Here is a 23,986-nt window from a genome sequence, read left to right as displayed (position 1 = left end):
CTCTCTACCTCCTTTAAGTTGCTCCTTAAAACCTACCTCTTTGACCAAGCTTTTAGTCACTTGTCCTAATATCTCCTTACGCGGCTCGGTGTCAATTTTTGTCCGATTACGCTCCTGTGTTGCGGCCTGGGGGCGTTTTACTACGTTAAAGGCGCTATATGAATGCAAGTTGTTGTTTTTGCTTTGGAGGTATGGTTCCACGGACACCTTCTGATGCCTTGCCCGCGTGGTCATTTTTCAAGCGTGTGCTTAGTGAGAGAGTGTCAGTAGGCTGTTCAACCAAAGCAACATCATGGCCAAGCCTATTCCTGCCCTCATCCCAGGTCCACAAAGGTGCACTTTCCAGCGGGGGAGGGAGCAAATCACAAAGCTACTCATTTTCGTACAAATGGGATCTTGCAGTCCAGTCAGACGATATACCCTCTGACCAACAAAATCTATAAAAAACACACTGGACTGTAAAATATAAACAAGTGTCCAAGGAGAACCACATTCAGCATGGCTAAAGTTGTTAGAGTTTGAATGAATAATGTTGTCAAAGCTTAACTCGGGGATTTGTTTTAAAACTACAAACTGCTGCTGCTCAGTCTTGTTATTCTTCCATGAGGGGGACATGAATATCAACAACTTGCATTTATATAGCGCCTTTAACATAATAAAATGCCCCAAGGCAGCATAATCAGACAAAATTTGACACCGAGCCACATAAGGAGATATTAGGACAGGTGCCCAAAAGCTTGGTCAAAGAGGTGGGTTTCAACGAGCGTCTTAATGGAGGAGGGAGAGGTGGAGAGGTTTAGGGAGGGAATTCCAGAGCTTAGGGCCCAGGCAGCTGAAGGCACGGCCGCCAATGGCGGAGCGATGAAAATCGAGGCCGCGGAACAGGCAGAATTGGAGGAGCGCAGAGATTTCGGAGGGTTGTAGGGGCTTGAGGAGGTTAAAGAGGTAGGGAGGGGCGAGGGCCATGGAGGAATGAGAATGAGGGAAAGATTTCCGTCGAATCCTGGAAACGTGGGTATTTGCTAAAGTCAAAATTCTAGTCCCAATGAGCCACTGTACAAGTCTACGTGAAGCACCAAGAACACAGATGCGCCCACACCCACCATGAAAAGAGGGGATTTAAAAAAAAAAGTTACATATTTCCATATCCCCAGGAACACATGGGTAAATGGGGATCTCCCACCCCATCTACCCACCCTCACCAACTGCCAAAGAAAACAAACCCATTGTTGGCACTGGACTGCCAGGACGATTACATAGAATTTACAGCGCAGAAACAGGCCATTCGGCTCAACTGGTCTACGCCGGTGTGTATGCTCCACACGAGCCAACCTCCCACCCTACTTCATCTCACCCTATCAACATATCCTTCTATTCCTTTCTTCCTCATGCACTTATCTAGGTTCCCCTTTATTGCATCTTTGCCATTCGCCGCAACCCCTCCATGTGTTAGCGAGTTCCACATTCTCACCACTCTCTGGGTAAAGAGGTTTCTCCTGAATTCCTTATTGGATTTATTGGTGACTATTTTATATTTATGACCTCTAGTTTTGGACTCCCCCGCAAGTGGAAACATCTTCTACCCTATCGAGCCCCTTCATGATTTTAAAGACCTCCATCAGGTTTTTACCCAATGGAATTGAAAATCCAAAGAACATCGTCGCAGGAAAACAAAATCTGCTCAATGTGGTCTTCGGAGATAAGTGAACTCATACAGTTTTACACAGAAACTTTGCAGGAGATCTAAAAATAGCCTAATCTCGATGACCAAATATGGCATCTCCTACTATGACACACGCTGACGGTATATTGTGATGCTTGCAGGATTTTTTAGTAACAGGAAAACCCCATCTGGTGCGATACCTGCCATCGTTATTAACGAGTCTTGACCCCACCTTCCACTATTTCACCTCAGTCCCTTCCTTCTTCAGAAATGCATCCAATTTCTTGAATCAATTTACTGTCTTGTTTCTATGCCTTGCCCTGATAAGTTATTCCACAAGTCTACGTAACAAAAAAAATCCATGCGATTTCCAGTTCTATCCTTTCTCATTTTTATACTTGCGGCCCAATGGTATATGAACCCTTTGACACAGTGAATAATTTGTCTGGATAAGCTTCATCAGTCTCCTTCGTGATTTAGAAAACAGCAATTCAGCCAAGTCAAATCTCTACTTTTCCAAAGAAAGCGAGAAAAACAGTAAGCACTTTCCCCCATAACATAAACTCCTCATTCCTGGAGTTATCCTGGTTACTTGCCTCTGTACCTTCTCAGATGCAATTGATTTCCTTCCTACTATTGCCTGACCAGAGCTGCACACAGTACTCCAGGCAGAGTCTGACCGACACATGTACAACAAGTCATGGCTACACTTGTCCAGGCGCCTTAAACTTGTTCTCTTTCACTTACCATTATTTGCCTTTAGAATGGACTATTTCCAGGATGCCAACTGCACACCACAGAATGAGCTGCCAAAGAATCTTACAGCACAGAAGGAGGCCATTTGGCCCATCATGCCTCTTTGAAAGAGCTATCCAATTAGTCCCACTCCCCCCAGCCCTGCAAGTTTTTCCTTGTTGAAGTCTTCATCCAATTTCCTTTTGAAAGTGACTATTGAATCTGCTTCCACCGCCCTTTCAGGCAGCGCATTCCAGATCATAACAACTCGCTGCATAAAAAAATTTCTCCTCATCTCCCCACCGCTTCTTCTGCCAATTATCTGTGTCCTCTGGTTACCGACCTTCCTGCCAGTGGAAACAGTTTCTCCTTATTTACTCTATCAAAACCCTTCATAATTTTGAACACCTCTATTAAATCTCCCCTTAACCTTCTCTGCTGTAAGGAGAACAACCCCAGCTTCTCCAGTCTCTCCACATAACTGAACTCCTCCATTCTTGGTGCACCACCAGCAGACTTGTGAAGCAAATGCGCCAGAACAGTGACCGAAAATGTGGCAACCCTCAATACCATTTCTACTTCTCCAGCTGCCAGAGTGTAGTGAGCGTTACAATTCCTTTTTACATCTGCATTCGAAAATCGAAAGCCCATGCCAAATGGGAGTTTATAATCAGAATTTCTAGGCACCGAGACTTTAAAAATGTTCCTCCAATTTTTCCCTCCAAAAAGCAAACTTCTTTGGAAAGAAATGGATGACAGACAGTTTTTTTTTTAGATGAGCTAAGTCTACTCCAGCGTTCTCTGATTCAACAGCTTAATATCTGCTGTGGCTGTAATTCAGAAACAAAGCAGCGTCCTGCCATATTATCCATCATACCTCCTGGGCATCCACCCAGCCGCTGTTTCCAAGGGGACTTCTTTCAATGAGGGACAGAGCATCTGCCTGTTTATCCTCTGTCGGGACAGAAACACTCACACGGGCACAGCCTGCGTCACTCTCCCTCTTAATAGACAGAGATTAAACATCTCCCATTAAGAGCTGAAGCTTCAGGAAATTAAGTGAAATAACCGCATTATTGGTTTTGGCAGGTCGCCTGGAGAATTTGACCCAACAGGGAAAAAAAAATAAACAGATGGAAAGCAAAAATAAAAGATCGAACAGCATTACTGGGAAACAAAAGCCACACGGATTGGGAAGGTAAACTTCAACATATTTTATATACATCAAGGGTTTAGGTGGAGAAAACTAAGCTCAGTCATAGAATCATACAGCACGGAAGGGTCTTTGCAAATGGGTCCTTGGGCTGCATCGGCCCTCCAGCCACTGAGTGGGCATTCTCTGCGGGGTGCAAGGCTGACGAGTTACCGGCGACTGTGGCAGGTGATCCTGCCCGTGCCCTCGCCCAGCGCCAGCAGGCGGTTTGCCAGGTGAGGACAGGCGCAGGAGCCGGAGCCCTGGCTAGTTCTGCTCCTCTCTGGGGGAGGACGTCGAGGCCAACTGTTGTGTGGACACTTAGGTCACCTAACTCAACGCAGACCAAAGGTCCAACCCTCGAACGTTATGACTCAATGCCAAACCACACTTACCACTGTTCCCATATAGAGGTGGAGGAGGGGTTATCGCATATACTTGCAAATAAGACTTAGAAATTTAAGACCCTGCTTGGGAACTAAGAGTAACAGCGAATTGGGGGAGGGGGGTCGGGTGGGGCAGAGGGGAACAACTTACATGCAGATTACATTCTCCCCCAGGTTTCCCTCCTGGCTTTTTGAAAAATATTATTTGTTCTCCAGTGGGTGACGCCGGCATTTATTGTCCATCTCCAGTTGCCCTGAGGCGGTGGTGGGCCCTCTCCTTGAACCACTGCAGTCCGTGTGGTGAAGGCGCTCCCACAACAGCGTTAGGTAGGGAATTCTGGGATTTTGACCCAGCGACGATGAAGGAACAGTGGCAATGTATGTCCCAGTCAGGATAGCATGTGACTCGGAGGTGATGATGCTGCCAAGACTTTTCTGGTTGGCTTCCCTTTCCAAAGTTGACAGTCCCGGCAGCATAACAATCAGCCGTTGCCATCAGCTGCTCCTCCAGCACTGGGACATCCAAACAACTTTCCCTCCAGATTTCTGTCCAGCTTCCCACCGGGGAAGGGGAAGAGAAGGAGGTTGTCATTTTAGACCTGATATTACTATGTGTGCAACTGTTAATCTTTCCCTGGCTCAGATACCAACAGACCAATCTGACGTTGAGTAAAGTTGGTAGTTGCCAATGTATAACAACTAATGTGTGGGCATCAACTCCCAGCCTATCTAACAAGGCTCCTAACTAAACAAGAACAGAGCTTGGGCTGTCTGACTTCATATTGAAACAGCCAGCTGCCGTCAACTCATGACTGCCAAAACTGGAATGTCTAAGTAGTGTCTGCTTGTGCCACATACGATTGTTCAGCACAAGTGGCGTCTTTCAGATGAGATATTAAACCTGCTTGCCTGCTCAGGTGGACGTGAAGGTTCCCACAATACTATGTGAAGAAAAGCAGGGAGCTCTTCCAGCGTCCTGGCCAAAACATTTCTCCATCAGCCAACACCACTAACAACCGATTATCTGGTCATTTGCTCATTTATTGCTTGTGGGACCTTGTTGTGAGCAAATTGTTTTTGGTGTTTACCTGCCTACGCAACAACAGTGGCTGTACTTTAAGAGTAACCCTTTGGTTGTGACGTGCTTTGCGATGTTCTGAGTACAGGAAAGACACTGTATAAATGGAAGTTAAAATAAATTCAAATCCCACTACGGTGAGTTACGAGACTGAATTCAACAAAACTGGTAATCTGTGGGCTGGCACCAGAAAATGAACAAGAAAGTGGCCGGATTGTTGCAAAAACCCAACTAGTCCTTCAGGGAAGTGGACCTGCCACTCCCTAACTGGTCTGGCCCACACGTGACTCCAGTCGCACACTATGTGGTTGACTCTCACTGCCCTCATGGCAACCAGGGATAGGCAATAAATATTGCCCTGCCAACGTGACTCACATCTGACGAACAAACAAAAACAAAGTCTATCTTTCTTTCTGTATAAAGAAGTACTGCCCAACATCGCTCTTAAGCTTGATCTTCACAGTCCTGACTTGTCTACAATAACAGAAGTGTTCACTTCCAGTGAAAATGACTGAACAACCTGTATTAATCTCACTTGCCCTTGTTTTTTTTGAGAGCCCAACCAAAGCTGCATCCATCTTCCCGGGAAAAAAAGAGCCCAGGAAGGTAAAGGGCTGGGGGTGGGGGAACTTCCAGTCAGATTTAAGGACACAGATTTGCAGCTAAACCTTTGAAATGCACAGCATTTCTTCACTGAAGTGCTCAGACTGCAAGATCGGTTTTACGTTTGCTTCAAAATATCCACACGCGCTGGATGTAGCGTCAGTTCTCAAACAATCTACTGCTGCAAAGGTAAACCCAATGGTAATCTTTCCCTCACAACTAGCCTCCCAGGCTCCTCTCACATCCACCATTCCTTCTCTTCCCCTAGCTTTAGTACTTCATTTGTTGTAAAGCATCCTGAGGTGGTGAAAGGCACTATATAAATGCAAGTCTCTTTCTTTCTATCTTCTTCACATTTCCTCTTTAACTCCAAAATACACTGTTCCGTACACTCAACCCCCTCTCTATGTTGCCCACCCCCATGTTGAAATCACTTTCTCTTGCTCAATCTTTCCCAGGACCTCAAAACCGTGAACTTCTTCCCCTCCTCAGCCTTCCCTTCTTTCTGCAATCTACTTGCTTTTAAAACCCAAACGCGGCAACGTTTGACTGGTACGATTTGATTGATATCGTCTGCTACTCTTTTCAACCTTGGTGTTGTCCTGTACGATAACAACAGAAGCAAATACCCAATCAATATAAACTACTACTGCAGAATTTAATATTGAGAAAGGTCATGTGATACAGACTGATATTAAAAATAGCAAACAAGAAAATGTTGGATTTATTGCTAAACAAGGCAAGTCAGAAAAAATAAAGCAGTATAGCTAGTCAAAGGGTGAAAATATCAGCCAATGTAGACAACTAACTAGAGGGGAGATGAGGAGGAATTATTTTACGCAGCGAGTTGTTATGATCTGGAATGCGCTGCCTGAAAGGGCGGTGGAAGCAGATTCAATAATAACTTTCAAAAGGGAATTGGATAAATATTTGAAGGGGAAAATTTGCAGGGCTATGGGGAAAAAGCCACGGAAAGGAACTGATTGGATTGATCTTTCAAAGAGCCGGCACAGGTACGATGGGCCGAATGACCTCCTTCTGTGCTGTATGATTCTATGATTCTAACAGATCGGACTGTGCAAACAGCTAGAACATGTCATCTTAGCTCAGTTGTTTGTACATTCGCCATTGAGTCAATATGCTGTAGATTCCAACCCTATGCCAGAGACTGAGCGCATCTTCTAGGTTGGCACTACAGTTCAATACTGAGGGAGTGCTACATTGTTGGAGGGTCTGTCCTTCGGATGAGACCTGCTTGTTCCGGTGAATGTTCCGGTGTCTGTGCTGGCTCTTTGAAAGAGCTAACCAATTAGTCCCACTCCCCTCCTCTTTTCCCACAGCCCTGCAAATTTTTCCTTTTCAAGTATTTATCCAATTCCCTTTTGAAAGTTACTATTGAATCTGCTTCTACCACCCTTTCATCCATTCCAGATCATAAAAACTCACTGCGTTAAAAAAAAATTTCTCCACATCTCCTCTCTGGCTCTTTTGCCAATTATTTTAAATCTGTGTCCTCTGGTTACCGACCCTCCTGCCAATGGAAATAGTTTCTCCCTATCTACTCTATCAAAAGCCCTCTTGAACTTGAACAAGGAGTTCGTCTGCTGCCCTGCCCAACTTTGTTCTCTCAACCCATTCCAAAAAAAACACAGATGAACTGGTTATTCATCTCGTGGCTCTTTGTGGGACATGGCCAGTGCATTTTTATACATAATAAGTCACTGCTTGCATTAACACAACTGCTCTTAAACACCAAAATGGACTGGCTCGGCCGAAAGCCTATTTCCGTGTTGTAACTTCTATGCAATTCCGTGAGACACCTGGAGATGTTTCAACGTGAAAAGATGATAAATGCAAGTAACTTTTCTTTTAAAATCGATATAGGAATGCAAGTTTGAGTAAATAATGCAGAGGTTAAGGCATTGGAGATGGTGGGACAGGTGTGGGGGGAAGAGGCATAGGGGAATGCAATGTTAAAAGCCGACCGGTGGCCTGTAAAAGTAGACTTTTTAAAAATTCATTCATGGGATGTGGGCGTCGCTGGCGAGGCCAGCATTTATTGCCCATCCCTAATTGCCCTTGAGAAGGTGGTGGTGAGCCGCCTTCTTGAACTGCTGCAGTCCGTGTGGGACTGTGCAAACAGCTAGAACATGTCATCTTAGCTCCTAAGAGGTCAGTCCACCCACAGACTGGCCCCAAAACAGTGGGTCCAACAACAATCCTGTTGGCGGCACTTCAAGTCAGGACGTATCCCCACCTCCAGGGGTGCTGAACTGCCTCTACGCCAAGAGCGTCTGATTGCCCCTTGATGCCACTCTTGGAGTTGGAGATGACCCTATAGGCAACATTTGAGGTGTTGATTAATGGACTAGCTGCTAGAACAGTAGGTAGCGACTCAGTTGGAGGATTTTGAAAGGAAGCTGGAGGCATTCCAGATTCTGGAGAGCCTCTGGGGTAATGGCTTGTGTAGGGAAAGGAAAGGAGCAAAGAAAAGTATCGATCGTGTCTCGAATTAGGACCTCGATACTAGAGCGAACCAGAATAGCTCAAAGGCCTTTTTATGCTCCCTACACTCTCACATTCTTCCGAAATTACAAGGAGCAAAAGAAAGAAAAAAAGAACTTGCATTTATATAGCGCCTTTCACGGCCTCAGGACGTCCCAAATCGCTTTACAGCCAGTTAAGTATTTTTGAAGTGTAGTCACTGTTGTAATGTAGGAAACGCGGCAGCCAAATTGCGCACAGGAAGATCCCACAAATAGCAATGTGATAATGATTAAATAATCTGTTTTTTAGGTTGTTGAGGGATAAATATTGGCCAGCACGTACCCTTAATCAGTGTACACTGTGACTACTATAAGATACTAGACTAAACCTAATAAATAGTTTCATGCAAGCATCAGTTTGTCTCTTGCCCTCAGGTTACAATGTTGTGGGTTCAAGTCCTACTGCAGCACATGAGCACATAATCTAGACTGGCACTCCTGTGCAGTACCAGCGGAGCACTTTGGATTAAAGCAAGGTCCTGCCTGCCCGCCTGTTCCTTTGGTTCAGGTGGATGTCGAAGATCCCACGGCATTGGTTTTGAAGAAGAACAAGGAATGCTCCCGCCGTACTGGCCAACATTCCTCCCTCAACCAACACCACCAGAAACTGATTAACCGGTTATTTACTTCATTACCTGTTTGTGGGATCTTGCTGTGCGCCAAATCCACGTAACAAGTCACTGTATTGCAAAGCAACTCACTGCAGGTGAAGTGTTTGAAAGACGTGTTAAGGCACTATATAAATGCAAGTCTTCCTTCAGGGAGATTTGAAGAAATTGTCACCCCCCCCCCCCAATTAGTATATAACTACATCACTGTAAGAAACAAAACACACAGACCTAGGAACATAGGAACAGGAGTAGGCCATTCGGCCCCTCGTGCCTGCTCCGCCATTTGATAAGATCATGGCTGATCTGTGATCTAGCTCCATATACCTGCCTTTGGCCCATATCCCTTGATACCTTTGGTTGCCAAAAAGCTATCTATCTCAGATTTAAATTTAGCAATTGAGCTAGCATCAATTGCCGTTTGCGGAAGAGAGTTCCAAACTTCTACCACCCTTTGTGTGTAGAAATGTTTTCTAATCTCACTCCTGAAAGGTCTGGCTCTAATTTTTAGACTGTGCCCCCTACTCCTAGAATCCCCAACCAGCAGAAATAGTTTCTCTCTATCCACCCTATCTGTTCCCCTTAATATATTATAAACTTCGATCAGATCACCCCTTAACCTTCGAAACTCTAGAGAATACAACCCCAATTTGTGTAATCTCTCCTCGTAACTTAACCCTTGAAGTCCAGGTATCATTCTAGTAAACCTACGCTGCACTCCCTCCAAGGCCAATATGTCCTTCCGAAGGTGCGGTGCCCAGAACTGCTCACAGTACTCCAGGTGCGGTCTAACCAGGGTTTTGTATAGCTGCAGCATAACTTCTGCCCCCTTGTACTCTAGTCCTCTAGATATGAAGGCCAGCATTCCATTAGCCTTCTTGATTATTTTCTGCACCTGTTCATGACACTTAAATGATCTATGTACCTGAACCCCTAAGTCCCTTTGGACATCCACTGTTTTTAACTTTTTACCATTTAGAAAGGACCTGTTCTATCCTTTTTTGATCCAAAGTGGATGACCTCACATTTGTCTACATTGAATTCCATTTGCCACAATTTTGCCCATTCACCTAATCTATCAATATCCCTTTGTAATTTTATGTTTTCATCTACACTGCTTACAATGCCACTAATCTTTGTGTCATCTGCAAACTTAGATATGAGACTTTCTATGCGTTCATCTAAGTCGTTAATAAATATTGTGAATAATTGAGACCCCAAGACAGAACCCTGCGGGACTCCACTAGTCACATCCTGCCAATGTGAGTACCTACCCATTATCCCTACTCTCTGTCGCCTTTCGCTCAGCCAACTTCCTAACCAAGTCCGTACTTTTCCCTCGATTCCATGGGCTTCTATCTTAGCTAACAGTCTCTTATGTGGGACTTTATCAAATGCCTTCTGGAAGTCCATATAAATAACATCCATTGACATTCCCTTGACCACTACTTTAGTCACCTCTTCAAAAAAATTCAATCAGGTTTGTCAAGCACGACCTACCTTTCACAAATCCATGCTGGCTCTCTCTGATTAACTGAAAATTCTCGAGGTGTTCAGTCACCCTATCCTTAATTATAGACTCCAGCATTTTCCCCACAACAGATGTTAGGCTAACTGGTCTATAATTCCCTGGTTTCCCTCTCTCTCCTTTCTTAAAAAACAGAGTGACATGTGCAATTTTCCAATCTAGAGGGACAGTTCCTGAATCTAGAGAACTTTGAAAGATTATAGTTAGGGCATCCGCAATGTGCTCACCTACTTCCTTTAAAACCCTCGGATAGAAACCATCTGGTCCTGGGGATTTGTCACTCTTTGGTGCTATTATTTTCTTCATTACTGTTGCTTTACTTATGTTAATTTTATTGAGTCCCTGTCACCGATTCAATATTATCTTTCTTGGGATTTCCGGCATGCTATCCCCTTTTTCGACTGTAAATACTGACGCAAAGTAATTGTTCAACATGTCCGCCATTTCCCTATTGTCAATGACAATATTCCCACTTTCAGTTTTTAAGGGGCCAACACTGCTCCTGACCACCCTCTTTTTCCTAATATAACTATAAAAGTTCTTCGTATTGGTTTTGATATCCCTTGCAAGTTTCTTTTCATACTCTCTTTTTGTAGCTCTTACTATTTGTTTTGCGACCCTTTGTTGATCTTTGTATCTTTCCCATTCGCCAGGATCTGTGCCATTTTTTGCCTTTTTGTATGCCCTTTCCTTATGTCTGATACTGTCCCTTACCTCTTTAGTTGCCCATGGCTATTTTTTTTGGCAAGTAGAGTTCTTGCCCCTCAGGGGTATAAACCGATTCTGTATCACGTTAAATGTTTCTTTAAACATTTCCCACTGATCATCAGTCGTTTTATCCATTAACAGATTTGCCCAGTTTACTGTGGACAGTCTCTGTCTCATCCCATTGAAGTCGGCCTTACCCAAGCCTAGAATCTTAGCAGCTGATTCACTTCTTTCCCTTTCAAACACTAACTTGAACTCGATCATGTTATGATCGCTATTGGATAGATGTTCACGCACAGTCAAGCTGTTAACTAAATCTGGTTCATTACTCATTACTAAATCTAGTATGGCTTGCCCCCTTGTTGCCTCTAGGACATACGGCTGTAGAAAACTATCCCGGACACACTCAAGAAATTCACTACCTTTCTGACAGTTGCTCGTCTGCTTTTCCCAATCTATGTGACCTGCAAGAGAGTAGAATCAATTTCCTGGTTAACAGCACAGAACAGTTTTCTTCAATAGAATCAAACCTGCAGCCTAATAAACCGAGTGTACTCAGCAATAAACACCTCCCTCATGCTAATAAAAAAACCCTTGGAATGTTTTATTCAGTGCACAGGACGCGTTTACGGTCTTGTAAACTCGAGAATTTCCTCAAGTTTACATCAATGAAATTAGGGAGTTAAGTGGTGGTACAGCCACCAGGCATACAACGATAAGGACAGGCTTAGGTGATATCCTGAACATCAGTGTCACATTCTTAATAATGGTACCCCCTGATTAGGGGTGTGGGTAAGCACTTGGGGGTTCCTACTATTGACTGAGTGCTCACTCCAAGCGATTCTATACTATCACTGGGCCTTGTCTTGTTCCTACATTCTCATGTTCTTATTCATAGTCGGGATGCGGGCGTCGTTGGCAAGGCCGGCATTTATTGCCCATCCCTAGTCGCCCTGATACAACTGATTGCCTTGCTCGGCCACTTCAGAGGGCAGCTGAGATTCAACCACATTGGTGTGGGGACTGGAGTCACATATAGGCCCAGACCGGGTAAGGATGGCAGGTTTCCTTCCCTAAAAGGACATTAGTGAACCAGTTGGGTTTTTACGACAATCCGACAGCTTCACGGTCACTTTTACTGGTACCAGATTTTTTTTTATTTCCAGCTTTTTTTTCTCTTAAACTGAATTCAAATTCTCAAACTGCAGTGTCGTGGTTATGTTATGGGACTGGTAATCCAGAGACCTTGGACTAATAGTCCAGGGGACCCGAGTTCGAATCCCACCAATGGCAATTTTGAGAATTTGAATTCTGTTTGAAAAAAAATCTGGAAATAAAAAGCTGGCATCAGTCGAAGTGTCTATGAAGCTGTCGGATTGTCGTTCTGGTTCATTAATATCCCTTTAGGGTCCCGCGAACAAGTCAGGTGAATGGATTGGACACTAATTCGAACGGCTGAATGTAGTGCTCTCTGTATAGTGGAGCAGGACACTAAATGTCAAACCGCTACGCCCCATTGTAAGAATACAAAAGCCCTGTGACTGTTAACAGTTAAAAATCAAAACACCGTGCGTGAACCAAACCAAGCTTTCTAACAATTTTTTCTAAATTTACAGGTAGCTTAGAATAGACGCGGGTACCCGGTGAGTGTATCGACACCAAAACGTCATGGAGCAGCTATGTAAACCACATGGGCAAAGCACAAGCGGCCTTGATAAGAGAAATTACAACTTCCTGAGCTAACCTCAGCTGCGCCGGGTCCGCCTGATGATAAAGAATCAAAGTGCGCTGAAGGCAGAACAATCTCGATTCGCTTCCTTCTAATACCTCCTGCCCCTCCTCTGTCTGCCAACGAGCTGGGCCTCATTTCTTTCAAGCCCTCTTTCTGAGTAACTTATAATATCTGCATTGGTTGTCATAGTTTGCTTTTCCAGGACCAATTGGTTCTTCTTTTTCCTTTTGTCTCTTCGGTTTGATTCAACTATTTTTTTCTTGATTTGTCAGTTACAACCACCCTCTGTCGCTGTGTCCGTGAACCAAGCTTCCTTCAGGCAGACTCCTCCTTCCCATCTCCTTGAGATTTTTATTTTTTCTTGAGAGTACAAGGTCCTTTTGGTTTCTCCCCTGTTGCCTCGTCTTCCTTTGCTGGATCTCCTGAAACGTACGACACTCGTGGTGAGGAGGCCGTGGAAGGCAGCCTGGCCTTGGGCCTCGGCTACGGCCATTCTGAGAGCCAATTCTTCCGCGCATTTGTTCTCCAACCTCGCCCCATCCCTCACCCATAAAATTTAGGTGGACACAACAACAACAACTTGCATTTATATAGCGCCTTTAACGTGGTAATAACGGCCCGAGGCGCTTCACACAAGTGTAATCAGACAAAAAAAAACTGACCAAGCCAAAGGAGGAGATTTTAGGGCAGGTGACCAAAAGCTTGGTCAATGAGCTAGGTTTTAAGGAGCGCCTTAAAGGTGGAGAGAGAGGTCGAGAGGCGGTGAGGTTTAGGGAGGGAATTCCAGCACTCGGGGCCTACTTTCAAGTGCGAAGCAGTGTTGCATTGTTGGAGGTGCCGCTATTTCAGATTAAAGACTGAATTGAGGCCCCATAGTTCAGGTGGATGTTAATAGCTCCTGTGGCACTATTCCAGGAGAAGCAGGGGGTCCTCCCAGTGTCCTGACCAACATTCTACCCTCAGTCAACACCAAAAAACAGATTAACTTGTTATTCATCTCGCTGCGGTTTGTGGGATCTTACTATGTGCAAAAGAGCTGCCATATTCCCCGAATCAACGGTTGCTGCACCTCGTGTGTATCTGAAACACTATTCCCAAGACACCCATGAAAAATATGACTTCAAGCTCTTTCTTTCTCACCTGGTGAGGATTTGGTCTCTACTCAGTGCTGTGGCAGCCCAGTAGAAATATATATCGTACAAATAATGTGTCAGAATACATGTGCTTCACCCCAGCCGTGGAATTATATGTTGGTATTCCAATGTTTGGCACCACACTTTGGACAATTTTCATTCCATTCCCAAAAACCTGGCGACACTGGGAACAAACCAGTGCTATCCAGTGAAACCTCATTTTACAGTTCTCTGTGTCGATATAATTCCACTGTAATATTCACCATTGGAAAGTTATTGAGCCAAACCTCAAGATAGGCTTGGATGAACAAGGCCCTTAAGCCTACTTGATCTCATCCATCTCAGGAGAAACTTCTTTACCCAGAGAGTGGTTAGAATGTGGAACTCGCTCCCACATGGAGCAGTTGAGGCGAATAGCAGAGATGCAATTAAAGGGGAAGCTAGATAAACACATGAGGGAGAAAAGAATAGAAGGAGATGATGATAGGGTGAGATGAAGTAGGGAGGAAGGAGGCTCGTGTGGAGCATAAACACCGGCTTAGGCCAGTTGAGCCAAATGGTCTGTTTCTAGGCTGTAAATTCTATGTAATATTCTCTTCCCAGTGTCAGTTTTGGCTCAGTGAATAGCACTTTCACCTGAGTCAGAAGGTCATGGGTTCAGGCCACACTCCAGGACGTGCGCACATAATCTAGGTTGACACTCCAGTGCAGTGCTGAGGGAGTGCTGCATTGTCTTTTGGATGAGACATTAAACCAAGACCTCCATCTGCCCTCTCAGTTAGAGGTAAAAACAATCCCATGGCATTATTTGAAGTAGCCATGATGTGGAGATGCCGGTGATGGACTGGGGTGGACAAATGTAAGGAATCTTACAACACCCGGTTATAGTCCAACAGTTTTATTTGAAAATCACAAGCTTTCGGAGGCTTTCTCCTTTGTCAGGTGAGTGTCGGATTCATTGAAAATTACCGCATATATAGTCATGGAACAATGCCTGGTGATTACAGATAATCTTTCCAAGAGCAGGGGAATTCTGCCAATGCCCTGACCAACGTATATCTCTCAACCAACATCACCAAGAAACATATCGCCCGGTTATGCATCTCATTGTTGTTTGTGGAACCATTCTATGTGAAAATTGGCCGCCACGTTTGCCAAGACAACAGTAATGACACTTCAAAAGTAATTCATTGGCTGCGAAGCGCTTTGGGACATCCAGAGGAATATGAAAGGTGTCGTGGAAATGCAATTTCTTTCTATTATAGCCATCACACTGTTTCTTAAATAATTATCGTGACTGAGCCTCAACCAACATTCCTGGCGACCCATTAAAGTTGACCACCTTTTGTTTAAGAACTTCCTGTTGTCCATCCTAAATTTGCCCTTTATAACCCAGACCTGGAGCGTTCTTGAACTGGTGCCCTGTGCTATTTGGAAGTATTGTTCCAGCTCTACTTTCTCTATCTCATTTAGGTATCTGATTTAACTCTATAAACGTCCCCTGTAAAATGTCCTTTTGAGGCCTTAGATCTTCAGACACCTCGACTGTGACGATACGTGGAAGCACCCAGCGCGCGAAGCCTGTGGAGGCAGCGTAGGGGGGATTGTGGGGTGAGGGGGTGGGGTTTGCAAAAGTCAGCCCTGGCCCACTCTTGTCAAGCTCCTCGCTCTCTGCATCAGAGTAACGTGGCAGATATCTGGCTGGAAGTAGGTCACACTCTTAACCTTAAAGCTTCAAATGCTGTGCAGCAGAGGTGCAGCAAAAGGAGATCGTGGGGAATGATAAAGGGTTTCTGAAATCCAGCTTCCCCCTCGCAATAAATAAATAAATAAATAAAGAAGAAACATGTAATAATTTTTTGCAGATTGTTCATGATGCAAATATCCAGGCTTCACCTCCCCTTCAGGGGTCCTGTACTGATGTTACGCCAGTGATTGTCCCACAGAGCCACACGGGGGATTTTCTTCTGCTACATCATAACAGTGGTTTAATTTTTCGGAAACCACCCATTGTCAACATGCATTTCTCTTTATATCATATTACTGCAGTTAGAATTGTTAATTTTTCAAACCAAACTTCTGTCCCAGCAATGACGTTTCCTTCAAAATCTAGGTTCACATTCCAGGGCAGTAGTGAGGGTGTGCTGCACTGTCAGGGGTGGGGGGGGCGGGTGCCATCTTTCAGATGAGATGTTAAACCGAGGCCCTCTCAGGGAGATGTAAAAGATCCCACTGCACTATTCGAAGAAGAGCAGGGGAGTTCTCCCCGGCGTCCTAGCCAACATTAATCCCTTAACCAATGCTTCAAGCAGATGATCTGGTCATTTATTTCACTGCTGTTTGTGGGATCTTGCTGTGCGCAAATTGGCTGCCAGTTTCCTACATTACAACAGTGACTACACTTCAAAAGTACTTAATTGGCTGTGAAGCACTTTGGGATGTCCTGAAATTGTGAAAGGCGCTATATAAATGCAAGTTCTTTCTTTCTTTCTCTTTCTCATCGACATATGTATCATTCTACAACTTCTCTACTCTACAGTCTAACCAAAATCACAAAGAAGCAAAATTTAAGCTATTGGTTCTTGGTTTCCTCTTGCTACATGTAAATCAAGAAGTAGTGTTTAGGCGACGCCAAACCTGGGTTTGAAAAGGCCATAAGAGGAAAGGAAGACCGAGGGAGGTTAGGAGTCCCGGAGTCTCAAGGTCTTGGGAAAGAATGAGTAAGAGACAATGTGATGAGTTTTGATTTCAACACATTGAGCGCACACGGGACACGGGAGGAACATGTCGCATGACGGATCTGGAGCTTAGGAACATCCTGAACCAGAGTTACTGAAGCAAGCAACAGGCCATGGGAGAACTGCCATCTGCAAAAGCTCAGCAATTTTCCTTGTGCATTTGCCAAACAAGATGGTTGATTTTGTTAAGATGTTCAGTATAGTGACCTTTGGCTGCATTGTAATTGGATTAATATGTGATTATGTTAAGAGAAGGGGAGAGAGAGATGGAGTGCGAGCATTTGCGGGAGAGCACACGAGAAAGAAAACAAGGGAAAGTGCGAGACAGAGAGAGAGAGACAGAGACATTTGCACACAAAGGGGGGAAAGTTTTAAAATAAAAGGATCTGGGGTGTATTCCGGTGACATTAGGAACTGCGAAGCTAAAAGTAGTTTTTGCGATGAAGCCCAAAACTGTTCCAGAACTTTGCATGAATTCCAAATGATTTACATTTGTTGAGAACATTAACGTGGTTTAGTTTGGTTTACTGCGTAGTTTCATCAAAATTTGATTCCTCCATTACCACAGTCATTTCGCTCCCCTACGAACGCCGCCATCTGGCCGCGTCGCATGGCCGCACTGGGAGTGCAGTGCAATCTATAATGTGATGTTACAATGGGATCAGCTGACGAGGCTTTTAGTGAAATAACACACACATTAGAAGCACAAGATTCCTGTACCTAATTCTCTCCTCCCTCCCCTTTTCTAAGTTATATGAGTTATGCTAGTCATGTGAACCGAGAGTACACCCATACACGATGGGTAATTTATTAACTGAACAGGGCTTTTTACAGCGTACAGCATTTTACAGTATCGCACTAATTCAAAAAACAGGGCGAGAAAGAGAGAAAGATACAAAAACACATATGAAGCTTAACAGCAGCCACAAAATGGGGCAGAGTTTTGACAATGAATCCCCCAAGCCCTAAGCGATTTTGGCAGTTTCAACACAACGGGACAGCTCTCTCTGTAATCCAAGAGACTGGCTTAAATTAATTTTATTTACATTTTTTTTTGATTCATTCTCGAGATGTGGAGTCACTGGTACTCCGTTCCATGTAATGTTTCTTTTCGACACAACTGAGTGGCCACTTCAGAGGGCAGTTAAGCCATGTTGGTGTTCGACTGGAGTCCACATATAGGCCCAGGCCAGGTAAGGACATCAGGTTTCTTTCCCTAAAGGGGCATTAGTGTATCAGTTGGGTTTTTACAACAGTCTGACAGCTTCACGGTCACTTTTACTGATGCCAGCTTTTTGTTTCCAGGTTTAAACGGAATTCAAATTCTCAAACTGCCATGGTGAGATTTGAGCTCATGTTCTCTGGATCACTAATCAAATGACTTAACATAACGTCTACACCTCCGTAGCTCTAAAGTACATATTTGTATTCAATTCAGATTGTTCAATTTTTAACATTGATCAATTTGTAATTCATAATCCTCTTCAGTAAAACAGATCTAAAAAAGCTTAACTTAAAAATATATTTTCTTGGTGGTTGGACATGTCAGTCAGCAATTAAAAAGAGTCCCACATTCAACCATTACAATGGCCCTAATTTAAAGACACTGTGAATGTCTGAACTGCCAGCGAGGTTAGATTCTATTCATTGACCTAAATTAAACAGAGGCAACAAGGCCGATGACTGCACGTGGACAGGGAGGGACGGAGAGAATGCACTAGACTTGGTAACGGGAGTTGAAAATAAAGTTTTGATGTATTTTGCCCTCTTGGTCTCCCTCTTAGTTACAGTGCAGGGTGCACAGCCTGGGAGGATTGGAAAAAAGGTCGAGCCACAATCCGAACATTTCCACAGCTCCTGCCAATCTTGTTGTGTGGCCAGCTGGCAGCAATACTCAAGTGAAAACCCCATGTGAAAACTCTCAATATCTTCCTTCTCCGCACTAGTTGACTGAGCTCAGGCTGGTTGGGGGTGAGCAACCAGCCGAGATATTACCAGCCAAGGCTAAGTCGACAGATGTTTTCGTAACGCACCGTCGCAACGCAACGTCCACTAGCAATGCTAGTCACCTCACTTTGTGCTTCCATCAGCCCAGAGTCTCCAATCCAACAGCATGTTTCCCACTGCCATCGTGAAGTTAAAATGCTTTTTTTTTATCGTTGACCCCTTTCAGAACAAAAGTGGCCATCTTAGGCGTAGAGAGCTTATCCAATAAATAACTGATCATTCATAATGAAAGGGTCTTGGGCTCAATCCAGAGGTGATGTTGAGTTAGCTGATCGCTCCTTGAATGGCAGTAAGGATGTTAACATCCGACCTTAACGCCCCAAATTGGGGGATTGATTGGGGGGGCGGGGGGGCTTCGCGGGGGACAGGCAAGGATTCCCACCCTTGATTACTATCCAGTGACTCCTATTGTAAATGCACCCAGGCGAGGACAGATTCAGTCACAGCTGTTACGCCTCCTGCAATCTACCGGGGCTTAAACGGTTAAATTATGAGGCCAGGTTGCATAGACTAGGCTTGTGTTCCCTTGAGTTAAGGAGATTGAGGAGTGATCTAATCAAGATGTTTAAAACGGTAAAAGGATTTGATAGGGTAGATACAGAAAAAACTATTTCCTCTGGTGGGGGAAATCAAGAACAAGGGGACATCATCTTAAAATTAGAGTTGTGCCATTCAGGAGCAAAATCAGGAAGCATTTTTTCACACAAAGGGTAGTGGAAATTGGGAATTCTTTCCCCCAAAAGGCTGTGGATGCTGGAGGACAAGTGGAGCTTTCAAGACTGAAATTGATAGATTTTTGTTAGTTAAGCGCATCAAGGAATATGGAGCAAAGGCAGGAAAATGGAGTTAAGGTGCAGGTCAGCCATGATACAACTGAACGTTGGAGCAGGCTCGAGGGGCTGAATAGCTTCCTCCTGTTCCGAATGTTACTACATTACTGTGTTACTTACAAGGTACTGACACTCACCGTCAAGCCTTACATGAATAATGGTCACTCGGGCCAGGTGCTGGAGGCTATCTGGCATCCAATGAACCGTACCACTGTAAACAAGTCAATGCCTTTCGGAGCAGAGGGGAGGGGGAACACGTTGGCAGAGAAACTTGGCGAGAATTTTTTTTTTACAAGAACATACTTGGTTCCATATTTAGATTATACTACGGGACTCGTAGAGAGAAGGAGCCACTCGATCAGATAAATCCATTCTATTTCAGACCAAGACTTCCATAAACAACACAGTTGGGTCAAGTAACTCTTGTGTAGGAAGGAAGGAAGGAAGGAGGGAAGGGAAGGGAAGGGAAGGAAGGGAAGAAAAGAAAGGAAGGAAGGAAAGAAAGGATGAAAAACTTGTGATCATACAGCACCTTTCATGACCTGAGGACGTCCCAAAGCACTTTACAGCCAATGTAGTATTGTCACTGTTGTAATGTGGGAAACGTGGCAGCCAGTTTGTGTACACCAAGGTCCCACAAACTGCAGAGTGATTATGACCAGAAAGTCTGTTTTAGTGATGTTGACTGGGGGGACAAACAACTCAGGTATCAACCCCCGAGACCCACCTTCCTTCATTGTAATAACATGTTTAATAGTTACTGGTAACTCAGTTAAACCACCAAATGGAATAACTGTGAGTAATAAACCAACAGGGGATAAGTATAATTCCTACCACAAGAGTGCTTCTAGACCATGGAATTTGTTGTATTCTGCACTTGCTGGAAAACAAATGTATTCCATATGCCGTTAATAGTTTCCAGCACTGACTTTTGAAGTGGCACACACTGTGGAAAGAACAATTCTTTACATTAAAAACTGAACAGAAGGATTTTAAGGTCAGTGTGTAAAATTTGGTCGCTCCGATGATGCCAAACCACAAGCTTGAGAGAGAGAGATCCCAGAGTTGCGCAGAAATGCCAGCGATCACTCCCCAATAGCTCAGCGAGGTTTAAACAGCCAAGAGGCCGAGCTACACTGCCCAGGAGGATTCCAGACTCAACCCTTGATCTGTGCCGAGTTAGCTGATGGCAGCCAGGGTGGCCGAAAGGTGCCGCTGCGGCAGTCCAAGAATAGGGACCCTTCTCAAGGGCAACTGGGGACCAGCAATAATTGCCGGCCTCGCCAGCGACGCCCACATCCCCAGAATAAATAAAAAAGAAGTCAGATGGCAGGAAACCAGCATCTAAGCTCCAGCCCCCACATTTCTTTTGCTAAACCTGCCTCCCTGATCCTGGCAGTGAAAATCAGAGACCCAGTTTGTCATGGGTCCACGATTCTGGCTCCAGGTTTGGTGATCCAGTTAAAGCATGGAAACTGGAGGGCGGCCTCCGGTTTCCCTCAATCTGAACAGGTGCCAGCGTTAAACATGAATATGTAATCAGATTACACCACAAGTGATGAGGGAAACAAAGAGAGAAAAAAAGACTGCAAGGGTTGGGAATCTGAAATAAAAACAGGAACGGCTGGAATTTTATACGGAACATTCTAAATGAAGGGTTTGAGAGGCATTATCTCTTCAGATACCAAAGGACACAATGTGCATTTCCATATCTTTCTATTTTTATTCCACGAGCGATGTCAGTTTGAGGAGAAAATCAAAAAAAAAACAAAAACCACTCTGCTGCACAGCAGCATCATTAAAACCACTCAGCGATCCCGACTTGTCAACACGTTTGTGCTCAGTGAGCTCTGCTGGGCCTCCCACTCAATTGACATGAATTCTGAACTCAAAACTTGATGCTTACGTCAAACTCCTATAAATAACAATAATACATATCGTCAAGTGCTCAATACCTCAGACACAGACTCAGTAAAACCTCCCCCCCCCCCACCGTCAGCTGACCCACTGCAATCTAAGGTCGCCAACCCTGGTTGGACACATTCCCGGAGGTTTCGTCAGATGAACTCTCGCCTCCGATCGTCCCGCCCCCCAATGCCCCCGCCATTGGTCGCCCGACACGCCCATCCTCGCGTGCCCCGCCTTCCCACTGCCAATTGGAAAGTGAGTAGATTCTTGGTTCTCTGAATGGATGATTCTTGACTGTCAGTCAAACAGCCTTTTCTCTTCTCATGGCCAATATTTTTTTATGACTAATAAACGAAAGCGGTCAAAGAAAATGAAACTGACACATAATTTCTTTTCAATGCCCCTGTGATTTTTCTCTCGGGTTTTGCTTGCAGCAGTGTCCAGATCATCGATCTCGAATTCCTGGAGACTCCAGGGCCATCCTGGAGGGTTGGCAACCCCGATTTTAATCCCTGACCTGTCATCGTAGTGCTACAGAAGAATCTCACTTCCTGCCGAGTGGTGCTGAGCCTCACAGAACAGAAGTATCATAGCAGATACACCACAGCTGAAGGCCATTCGGCCCAGTGGGCCTGTGCCGGCTCTTTGCAAAAGCTATCCAATTAGTCCCATTCCCTTGCTCTTTCCCCATAGCTCTGTAAATTTCTTCCCTTCAAGTATTTATCTAATTCCCTTTTGAAAGTGTGTTGGCCCTGCTCCCTGCAACGACAGCACACAGACTCGAAAGCTCCTTTTAACCTGAACACTTCATCAATGAAGAAACTCCTCGTTTTATAGGGAGGTTGAAGGCTGCAATAGACTCTTGGGATGAGGGATTCAGATGATTGCATTGCCTCATCACATTTGTTAACCACTCGAGCTATGCTCTTGCTGCTTGGGATGTCTCCAGAACTCTTCCAGCCCGCTCCACTGGACCTCATTTCCCAGGCGATTTCACACAGAACATTTTAAAGTCACTGTCGCAAAATTTGAATTGCTCGTCTGGCGATGCAAATGGTCAGGCTGCGTTGTGTGCTTCTTTGCATGATTAACCCAGGCGTATCTTCCAAATTATCAAGCACCGTATTTGCAACACTAGTTTCTCTATAGTTAATTGTAAACAGGTATATGTGTAGTACTGTTGAGGTAGTCAACGGAAATGTTAGGATCTGACATCTATGAAGCTAAAAGCTGGACTGTGAAAGGGGAGTGAAGTTCTTTCAAAAAGCATTTGTTTGAATTGTAGGAGAGGTTGCAGAAACAGGCCCCATGAGGGTTAACAAAGATTCAAGCAAGCGTGAATCTGTCATCCCAGAAACAGTACTACAGTCAACGAATCTTACAGCACAGAAGGAGGCCATTTAGCCCATCGTGCTCTTTGAAAGAGCTATCCAATTAGTCCCACTCCCCCGCTCTTTCCCCATAGTCCTGCAAGTTTTTCCTTTTCAGATATACAGTCAATTCCCTTTTGAAAGTTACTATTGAATCTGCTTCCACCGCCCTTTCAGGCAGCGCATTCCAGATCAGAACAACTCGCTGCGTTAAAAAAATTCTCCTCATCTCTCCTCTGGTTCTTTTGCCAATTATCTTAAATCTGTGTCCTCTGGTTACCGACCCTCCTGCCAGTGGAAACAGTTTCTCCCTATCTTCTCTATCAAAACCCTTCATACTTTTGAATACCTCCATTAAATCTCCCGTTAACCTTCTCTGCTCTAAGGAGAACAATCGCAGCCTTGCTATTCCCTCCACATAACTGAAGTCCCTCATCCCTGGTACAATTCTAGTAAATCTCCTCTGCACCCTCTCCAAGGCCTTGACATCCTTCCTATCGTCTCAGCCCCAGGGCATTGCTGCAGGAGTTCCTCAGGGCAGTGTCCTAGGCCCAACCATCTTCAGCTGCTTCATCAATGACCTTCCCTCCATCATAAGGTCAGAAATGGGGATGTTCGCTGATGATTGCACAGTGTTCAGGTCCATTCACAACCCCTCAGATAATGAAGCAGTCCGAGCCCGCATGCAGCAAGACCTGGACAACATCCAGGCTTGGGCTGATAAGTGGCAAGTAACATTCGCGCCAGACAAGTGCCAGGCAATGACCATCTCCAACAAGAGAGAGTCTAACCACCTCTCCTTGACATTCAACGGTATTACCATCGCTGAATCCCCCACCATCAACATCCTGGGGGTCACCATTGACCAGAAACTTAGCTGGGCCAGCCATACAAATACTGTGGCTACAAGAGCAGGTCAGAGGCTGGGTATTCTGCGGCGAGTGACTCACCTCCTGACTCCCCAAAGCCTTTCCACCATCTACAAGGCACAAGTCAGGAGTGTGATGGAATACTCTCCACTTGTCTGGATGAGTGCAGCTCCAACAACACTCAAGAAGCTCGACACCTGGTCTGCACCTGGGCAGGGCCGGGACCGCTGTCCTAGGAGGAGTGTTTGCTAGTGCTGTTGGGGAGGGTTTAAACTAAAGTGGCAGGGGGTTGGGAACCTGAGCAGGGAGAGAGAGGAAAGCGTAACAGGAAGGGACAGAAGGTATGGAGTAA

At 44.8% G+C, this 23,986-nt stretch overlaps 1 protein-coding gene across 1 annotated transcript in view; it reads right to left on the bottom strand.

Annotated features, from left to right (window-relative positions):
- The window catches only part of hivep2a (HIVEP zinc finger 2a), a 177,644-nt gene that overhangs the window by 94,470 nt on the left and 59,188 nt on the right, over positions 1-23,986 (bottom strand). Inside the window, exon 4 of the mRNA XM_067988549.1 lies at positions 11,470-11,511. The gene's annotated coding sequence lies outside the window, so the exon portion shown is untranslated. The remainder of the gene's footprint in view (positions 1-11,469; positions 11,512-23,986) is intronic.

This window comes from Heptranchias perlo, chromosome 8, assembly GCF_035084215.1.
Source record: "Heptranchias perlo isolate sHepPer1 chromosome 8, sHepPer1.hap1, whole genome shotgun sequence".
Classification (NCBI taxonomy): domain Eukaryota; kingdom Metazoa; phylum Chordata; class Chondrichthyes; order Hexanchiformes; family Hexanchidae; genus Heptranchias; species Heptranchias perlo.
Note: the sequence above shows the minus strand (reverse complement) of the source record. Positions and strands in the feature narration are given on the sequence as shown.